The sequence below is a fragment of the Ctenocephalides felis genome, unplaced genomic scaffold (genome assembly GCF_003426905.1).
Source record: "Ctenocephalides felis isolate EL2017-DRISC unplaced genomic scaffold, ASM342690v1 CF-g0.4_SCAFFOLD_01604, whole genome shotgun sequence".
NCBI classification, from domain to species: domain Eukaryota; kingdom Metazoa; phylum Arthropoda; class Insecta; order Siphonaptera; family Pulicidae; genus Ctenocephalides; species Ctenocephalides felis.
In genome coordinates, this window is record NW_020537758.1 from 40,382,823 (window position 1) to 40,392,427 (window position 9,605).

A 9,605-nucleotide genomic window follows, 5' to 3' on the forward strand; every position below is an offset into this window, starting at 1 on the left:
CAAAGAATTTCAAATCGTGTTTTTGCGTTTGATTTTTATGTGCATTAAATTTTCACCGATCATATATAATGTTTATACACATAGTGGACTTGCAGATTGTCACTGTGTGAAATTCATGTGTAAATAATAATTCATTCAAGCATTTGGATTATTTAAACATATTTGGAATAATCTCTATTTTTCACTAACAAGGCTTTTTATGTGTTGAGATTTAAAGATAATTTTTTATAAGTAAGAGTAGTTTATTAATTAGTACAAGTAGTTTTACGCACGAGATAGTTTCTTTTGACGAAATGAATGTATGTATGTATAATAATAATATTCACTATGCATGGAACTAAAAGATGCTAATTTAAGTTATAAATTATGCCTTTCATCGATGTTTAAGCGCATTGAGCACATACTAGAAGCTAAACAATTGTAAGCTATTATTTTAAGATATTGAATAGTGAAGATAAAATTAAGGCTGTTCTCACACGGGTTGCGCAATTAAGTAATAATTGTAAGAAAGATTATAACTTATATAAGCATTTAAATAAGTAATTTTAGTAAATTAAGAATTTCACCAATAATCTTTCGTTTTGTTGCGATTTGTGTTATGCATGTAGTTGAAAAATGTGAAATTAATTTTATCAAGAGTTTTGAATAAATATTAAGACGATAATGTTCTGATGTTGATATCACGATTGAAAATTATTATTATACATATTTTTCTCCAAATGAGTTTCAACAAAACACGCCAAACAAAATATTTAAATTGCTCGCTTTTCATTATGAACATATGAGAAAAGTACCATTGCAATTAGAAAGATTTTTTTTTGAAACAATTGCCATTTCATTTTTTTGGAACCGAAGAGATTTGCACATTTCGAAACTAGACAAAAAATATCCTTTATAGAACGAATAAAATTTATAGTAAACTGATTTATCTGAAAGATTTTATTTTCTAACTCATTCAAACGAGAAAAGCCATAGCAAACGATAGCTTTCATACATACATACATTTTCGATTTTTTGTGCCAAACGATTCAGAATGGCAATGACTGTGAAGTGTAAACATAAAATTTGTGAATTTTATTTTCGGGCGAAGATATTGTAACTGATTTTAATCGATTAGTCTATACATCTTAATGTATATTACGATAGATTTTTTCCTTTTTTGATAAAAATTCATTAAATCTAAATAAACATAAATTTGTCTCTGTTTTGAATATTAGAAATAGACTATTAGGTATTTTCTCAAGACAAAAAATGCATTGAATTGATTTAAGTTTAGATATTTTAGTATGTGTTTTAGTATGCTTGAACTGCTTTTTAAAATAATCATAATTTTCTATGGCCAAAATTTGTTTGAGTTTTATTATTCATTATTTTGAATGATCTTCCACATAATATACTAATTAACATACAATTTAGCAAATTATGAGTATCGAAAATACAATTTTTTCGATACTCATAAATACTCGCATTTTTTACAAGTTTTTTATGCATTATATTGGAACCAGTAGTATAATATTTTAGAATATTTTTGAAAGATAATTGTTGTATGTGTAAATATATAAAATATGTTTCATATATGCCTAATTAACTCGTAAGTACTCGTTCGCACTTACTAGTGAGAATATGATTTGTGATGTAAGAAAAATGGATTTGTAATAAGGATATCTTCTATATTATAATATAGATTTAAGTTATAACTAACCAATAATCTGAGAAAACATTGATTTATGTATTTACTTTATAATTTATTATTATGCATTTTATATTTGATTTATTTTGCATACGTATATCTTTTTGTTTTTTGTTGCTCGCTTTTGACCCTTGAGAAATCCATTATTCTTGTGTGTATAAAAAGATTGCCATTAATTTTATTTTTGTTATTTTCCAGTGCATGAATTTTTGCAAGTATTTTGGTATTAGTATTTTGCCTTGAGGCAAGTTACATGAACTTCCAGAAATGTGTAAATAATCGACTTAATCAATAAAAAATAAATTAAGTTATGAGTGACTATAAGTATTCCGAGTGTATTTATTACACATCATTGAAAACGAACGAACGAACACGTTAACTCGGAGTTTTTTCTAAAAGCAAATTTTCAAAAATCAATAATGTTTATAATTGGACCAATTTCTGTAGGACTTTAATGCTTCAATATGTATATCAAGACCAAGTACGCTATCGTTACACCAAATAAATCGTCTAATTTTAATTTAACAAAGGTCAAAAAACCTACTCATTTTCTCAAATTTTGATGAATTTTTAAAATTATACTACTTGTCGTAAGGCCGTAATATTTCAGTAAGTTTTATAAGACCATGATATATATCGCCAAAAAAAGTTCCATAAAAATCGGCTTACATTTTTTTTCAACAGTTAATTACAAGAAAACGGCTCGGTAGATTTTCACCTAAATCTAATCAGTATCATTCCTAACTATGATCTTTTGAACAGTTTTTAATTTTTTTAAATCGATTCTGTAGTATGAGCTTAAATGTTGACGAAAAGTTTTTTTTTTTTAATTACAAAGGCTTGGCCGATCACAGCATAAGACCGACAAACGATGGTCCTTATTGAGATGCATAAAATGGCTTTTAAATTTCTGAAATCGGTTCAGGCGTCTTTGAGAAAACGTTGATCAAAAGTCTAATTTTGACAAATGCCAAAAAACGATACTAATTTTTGCAAACTTTGAAGAATGTTTAAAATTAAACGACTTGTCGTAGGGCCGTAATATTTTAGTGTGATCTAAAAGACTATGGTATTTACCGTCAATAAAAAATCATAACTAGCTGTAAGAGGAATTCTGAGTTAAGGCAATTAAGGCATCGTGCCCTTAAGGCAAATTGCTGGTACTTTCCGTACCAAAAATTATTTTTCTTAAAAACGATTAACATTTTTGAAAAAAAATTATTTCGAAAAAAAAGATATATGAGAAACTAAAAATTTGACAATTTTTTGAAAAAAAAATTAAAAAAAAAAATATTTTTTTTTGAAAAAAAAATGTTCTATTTATTTTGACATATTTTGGAAAATCTGAACTTTTTTTCAAAACAATCGTACTACTTTAACTGCATAGAGGCAAAATATAAAGCGCGTAAGCGCCGCGTCGCTGTCTAACGGATAAACATTGGTACGGAACCGATAGAAATGTAAACAAAATATATATTTATTGTTAAAATCTCTATAAAATATGTGATAATTTGATGTGCATATGTTTAATGATCATTTTTGACCGCCAAATGGCATTTTTTTACTTTTTTCGTTAGAACTCCGAAATCGCAAGACCTGCCCCTATGCAAATTTGACCAGTTCTTCATCTTGTCAATACAAGTAAAATATTTTTTGAATTAGTAAAATCGGATGCTCCGTTCTCTCAAAAACTGAGGTATCGCTTTTGGCACTTTTTGCCCCGTATCTTCAGAACGGTTAGACCTGCCTTTGCCAAAAACTAATCAGCACGTCTCGTTATCAATACAAATCGAATGTTCTTTGAATTATTCAAATCGGTTGATCGGTGTTTCCGAAATCGTCGACGAAAATTTGTATCCGCACACACATATATACACGCACACACACATACATACATCCATTTTTTCTAAGGTATGCCAAAATATTCAGATACCTCTGAAACGTAAAGATATATAAAAATTTTCATTTTCGATTTTTTTGCGATTACTATAACTTACCCTACGGGAAGTTAAAAAACATAGTTTTTTATTTAAAAAAAACTTTATTACAGGAAAACGGCCCGGCCAATCTTTATCAAAAACTAATCAGCACGATTCCGAACCAATATCTATCGAACGGTTTTTGAATTTTTAAAATCAATTTAGTATTCCGGGCTAAAACGTGGACGAATTTTTTCTCACTTAACTAATATCTTTCGAACAGTTTTTGATTTTTTAAAATCGATTCGATAGTATGAGCTTAAATATGCACGAAAAGTTTAACACTTTTTTGGTATTTTGGTATTTTGGTTATTTTTAAATTGCTGTGTTTTCGTGTTGAAGCATACTTTAAGAAACTTGGCTCAGTGCCTTTCCATATAAAGAACCGGAATGATCTGTATAGGTGATTAGCCGCCAATTTTTATATTTTTGAAAGTTTTTTTAAAAAAGATGTTTACTGAGATGATTTGTGTCAATTTATTACATTTTGACTATCATTGATCAATGATCAAGTTCGAATTTGATCTTAGTTTAAATATGGTTTGAATATTTATTGGCAGTATGAATATAGTGACGTCAAATTCACAAGACATCTCTTTCAAGCCAAATAATGAATATCAGCTGTACAATTCATGCAACGCAAATAATATTCCTTTAAAGCGAAATATGTTTTGGCAAAAATATCTTATAGTCCAAGAGTCAAGGATAAAGAGTCGTATTTAACAACTACGTACAGCGGCAATGGTTAAAATATTTTTTATATTTATACCAATCGGATTTTGAATATATATAATAACCAAAATGAACCAAGACTGTACTTTTTAATAGAAAATAATAAATTTCTATAAAAAGTGAAAACTTAACAAATATTTCACAGATTCTTGTTAAATTCAATTATTAAATTACTTAATATGGATAAGAATTGAATTAATCGATAAATTTATAAACTGAAGTAATTTTTATATAAATAAAGCAAGGGATTTTTTATAGATCCTTAAAACTCTTGAAGGCCTAAAGTACTCATGAGTCCCTATCCACTTTGTCTTAAGTCCATACTGCCATACGTGATTATTTCAGCTCATTATTTCCAATATTAAAGTAAATATTTAGTTTCTTTATACATTGTCTTTAAATCGATTTACAATTTACAAAATATAAATTCAATATTAATAATAATAATAATAATAATAATATAAATATATTTCAGTAGATATATATGTGTACATAGCATTTCTCATTTTGGATTTTTACCCGTAGGTATTTCATCCTTCATATTTGTTCTATCAATACAATAATAAGTATTTCAGATATACAAGTTGTGACATAATTCTGTGACAAAAAAGAGGAAAGAAAATTTATTCCCCAAAAAAAATCACTTAGCACTATTTATAATAACACATAATAACTCAAAAAGGAGAAAAACAAAAAAAGATTTATTCACTTTGAGGGAGAATATTTGCGTCGAGCCAAGTTTCAATTGCCGCTATGGGTCGATCAGTATATATTTTGGCATGGCGTGATTGCCATACCAAATATCATCTCTTGTGTATTGGCCGAGGCCCGCGATGTTCATATTAGGATGATCCCCACATTTTAGATAAAAATTCTCAGTGAGCTTTTTTATGTAGTCGAGTATTGTCGGTACGTCAGTCTGTTTGTGTATGTATTTTGAAGAGTAGTAATGTCTAGTCAGTGGGTCCCTTATTTTGTTGAGTACAAGTCGTAGTGTCTTATTTTGTAATGTCTGTAGTTTCCGTAAGTTAGTCTTAGTCGTCGCGTTCCATGCCGGAGCGCCGTATGTCAGTATCGGTCTTATCAGTGTCAAGTAAAGTGTTCGCTTGTTCTTCACGCTTAGCGGGCCGTTGTGGTTCAAGAGAGGTCTCAGTAGATTTAACATCCCGTAAGCCTGTCCAATTTTCGTATTAATATGTTTTGTGAAGCTGAGTCTATGGTCCAGGGTCACACCAAGATATTTGACATCTTTGGACCACTCAACTTCACAGTTTAATACTTTAATTTTGTCTAAGTCAGTCAGTCTAGTCATGGCATTTCGGCTCTTAGTAAATAAAATTGCCTCCGTCTTTTGCGGATTTATCTTGATCTGCCATTTGTCAGTATATTTCGTCAGCTTGTCTATGTGTGTCTGTATCTTTGTAGTCAGTAGCGTCGGTGATCGTGATGATTTGTATATGGCAGTGTCGTCAGCAAACGTCAGTAAGGTGGTGTCGGCGTCAGTGGGTATGTCGTGAATGTAGACGTTAAACAGTGACGGTCCCAGGATCGAGCCCTGCGGTACTCCCGCCGTCACTTGTTTAACCGTCGAAAGTCCGTTGTCTACTTGTACGGTAAAGTTACGGTCTGAGAGGTATGAGTGTAATGTTCTTGTAATGTATGGTGGAAAATTCAGTTGTATGAGTTTATGTATAAGTCCGTCCATCCAGATGGTGTCAAACGCCTTCTCGAAATCAAGCAACACCAATCCGGTATGGTTTCGTCTGTTAAAATTGAGAACAGTATTTTCTATGAGTTTTGTCAGTGGGTGTAGTGTGGAGTGTCGTTCTTTGAAGCCGTATTGTGTGTCAGGTATGATTTTGTTGTGTCTTATGTGTTTGTTAAGTCTTTTGAGTAGTACCTTTTCGGCTACCTTACTCATTGTGTTGAGGAGGCTGATCGGTCTGTAGTTCTGTGGTATGTCTGGCTGTTTCCTTGGCTTCACTATTGGAAATATGGTGGAGGTTTTCCAAGAAGCGGGAAAGCAGCCTTTTGTCATTATTCTATTTATTATCCGGGTAAGTAAAATGTAGGCGTTTGTCGGCAGTTGTTTAAGTATTATGTTTTGTAGTCCGTCCGGTCCCGGTGCTTTTCTGTTCGGTAATTTTTTAACTATTGTCTTTATTTCAGAAACTGTGGCAGGGTCTATTCGTAAGTCTTTGTCCCTGTGGAGGTCAGTGAAGTTTTGAATTGTCTCGTGTACGTCTTGTTTCAGGTCTGCGTTTGACATATTGGCATTTTGTTTATGTATGTTTTCAAAGTTTTTTGCCAATATTTCCGCCTTGTCTGCTGGTGTCGTTGCGTAATTGTTGTCAGTTAATTTGAGTGGAGGTATGGATGTTGGTTTTTGCGTCAGTCTTTTTGCTGTCTGCCAAATTTTGTGTGGGTCAGTATTTATGTTCTCGAGTCTTTTGGTCCAAGTGTTGTTTCGGTGATCACGTATTTCATTGGAAATAATTTTTGTCAGTCTGTTCACATGTTCCTTGAGTAGTCTGTCACCGGTACGTTGCCACAGTTTCTTTATATGATTTTTAAGTTGTATTTTCAATAAAATGTGTTCTGGCAAGTCGTTGGCTGGTGTTGTTCTTGAGTCTAGTGTCGGTATAGTCTGTTGTACGGCGTCTGTGATTGTCAGTGTAAGGTGTGTTACAGCCTCCTCAATGTCAGTGTTGGTATCGATTGGCATAGTGTGTCGTGTGTTGTCTGTGATGATGTCTCTGAAAATTGGCCAGTTGGCTCTGGTGTAATCTAAAAATTTGCGTGTGGGGGTCTGGTCGACGTCTAGTCTGTCTGAAATGGTCATGAAAACTGGATTATGGTCAGAGTTGAAAAGTGTTCTTGTTATGGGTTCGGATGTTACGTGTAGATTTTTTGTCAATGCCAAATCGATCGTACTGTGATGGTGCGTCTGTACGGTGGCGTATCTGGTCGGCGTGTCAGGAAAGTGTAGTTGTGCGTCTGTGGTGTTGTATTCGGTCAGGTATTCGTAAAGTCTGTTTCCGTTTGCGTTGTTGAAGTTACAGTTCCAAGTTGTGTGTTGTGCGTTAAAGTCTCCTGCCATAAGAACAAATCTATTCGAGTCCAGTAGTCTTTGTAAGTCCGTATGTTCTAGTCTGCTTGCCGGGATGTAAATCGATATTATGGTTACTTTTTGACCTCTCTTGTATACATTAATAGCTGTTATTTCAGAACCGCCCGCTGTCAGGTTTGGCACTTGCTCGTGTCTGATGTTAGACTTAATCAAAATCGCAGTGCCGCCCCATCCGCGTGCGTCGGTCTGTCTGTCGTTTCTGTAAACTTTGTAATTGTTGATATAGAGTCTGTCCGTAGGTTTTAGGTGTGTCTCGTTAATCAGTACTATGTCCAGATCGTATTTTGTTATCGTCTGTCTCAGTTCGTCAACGTTGTTTTTAAGTCCATTTGAATTGAAATGCATTATTTGTAAGTCTTGCGATTGGTTTATGGTGATGAAGTAAGAAAGTTCAAAATTGTTGTGTATTTGTCGTTATAAGTCATGTTTGTGTTAAGTGTTTTTGTCAGTTTGTATAGCTCACTGAAAATTTGCTTTACCTGGGGATCCGCAAATAGCTTCCTGATCTCGCCCATAGCAGTAAAGAGTCCTTCCGGAGTGTTGAGGTCTGGATCGGGTTGGCTGCAGGCAGGCCGTGTTGGTGGTTGCGATAGTGCAGGCCGGATCTGTGATGATGCAGGCTGGACCATTGTTCGTGAGGACTGGACCATTGATCTGTATGGTGACGATGGGATAGGGAGTTGAGGATATTCAGGTCGGACGTTAGGACCATTGTTGGTGGAGTTTACAGCTGACGAGAAGCTCCTCGTCAGTGGCACTGGTGTTGGTGCTGGCCTATACGCTTGTCTTCTCCTGAGAGCGTCGCTTTCCTTCTTTTCTTTGTAATTAATAAGAGCGCTGCATTTGGAATAATTTGCCGGGTGTTCGCTTTTGCAATTGACACACATCGGTGCCTCATGTGGTAGTTTTTGGCACGCTCCTGGTGCGTGCACATTGAGGCACTTTATACACCTGTACTTTAGGTCACAGGTGTACGATGTGTGACCAAAGTTCAAACATTTGTGGCACTGCAGCGCTCTATTCTGCGGCCTATAGGCCTCCCAGGAGAAGATATGTCCCCCAATATTTGTAATTCGTTTTAGCTCCGACATATTCTGGTCTTTATCGAGGAGAACAATGTATATAGGTAATTTGTGTTGACCACCATCTGAGGTTTTCCTCTTTATCTGCACTACTTGCCTGGCTTTAATCCCTTTTGACAGGAGATCTTCATGAACCTCCGCCTCTGTAATTGATGGATGTAGACCGGTTATGGTTATTTTCTTCGGCATTTCCTCTTTGATTGTGTAGGTATAAAATTGATAATTGCAGTCCCTTAACATGTCTTTGATTTTTTCGTGTTCTATAGCGGTGTCAGTGAAAATTTTGTGTAGGTTATTATGGAGGTATTGATATTTAAAATTAATTTTAGATGTTTCTCTTAGATATTTAATTGCTTTTAAATCTATTTGACCTTTTATGATAATCGGTGGGATTTTTGCCTCTTTCGTGGTGGTGTTTTGGGTGTCACGGTTTGGACGCCTGAGGTAGTTGGTTCCGACCTAGTAATGGTTTTCTCAGGCTCCTTGTTCTTTTTCGCCCTCTTTCGGCGTGTTACTTTCCTGTAGTCCTCACTCTCCCTATCAGTATCCATATCTGTACGGTCCGTGAGCGCATCATATTTATTTTTTAGTGCAGTACTTGTCTGCACGTCCATCTTCTGATTTATGTTCGACATCTTGAATTTTTTCCCAGGCCCCTGCCCGGGAATTATTCTGTTTCCTGAAGAGTTTTGCGCACTGATTTTAAAATTTATTAAAAATGATATAAAAAGACTTCACAATTTTGAAAAAGAAAAAGCACTTGCTAATGGGTGCTTACTTCCTCCCCATTAGCAACCCCAATCCGGGGTTTGGGAAGAAAAGTATGCAAAAGGCACGTTCACCTTTAAAATTTTGACAGATATAATAATATATATCCAACTTGTAAGTATTAAGCCCGGTGCCTTTAAAAAGGCAAGATTTAGAATCAATTCCGGACTTAATACTTATTTCACAAAAACACTGACACTTCACTGAAAAAACAAATGACAATC

The 9,605-nt window shown here is 34.1% G+C and overlaps 1 protein-coding gene across 1 annotated transcript in view; it reads left to right on the plus strand.

The window, feature by feature from the left end:
* LOC113373177 (kinesin-associated protein 3-like) overlaps positions 1–9,605 on the plus strand; it is a 108,455-nt gene that overhangs the window by 5,494 nt on the left and 93,356 nt on the right. The gene's annotated exons all lie outside the window — the stretch shown is intronic.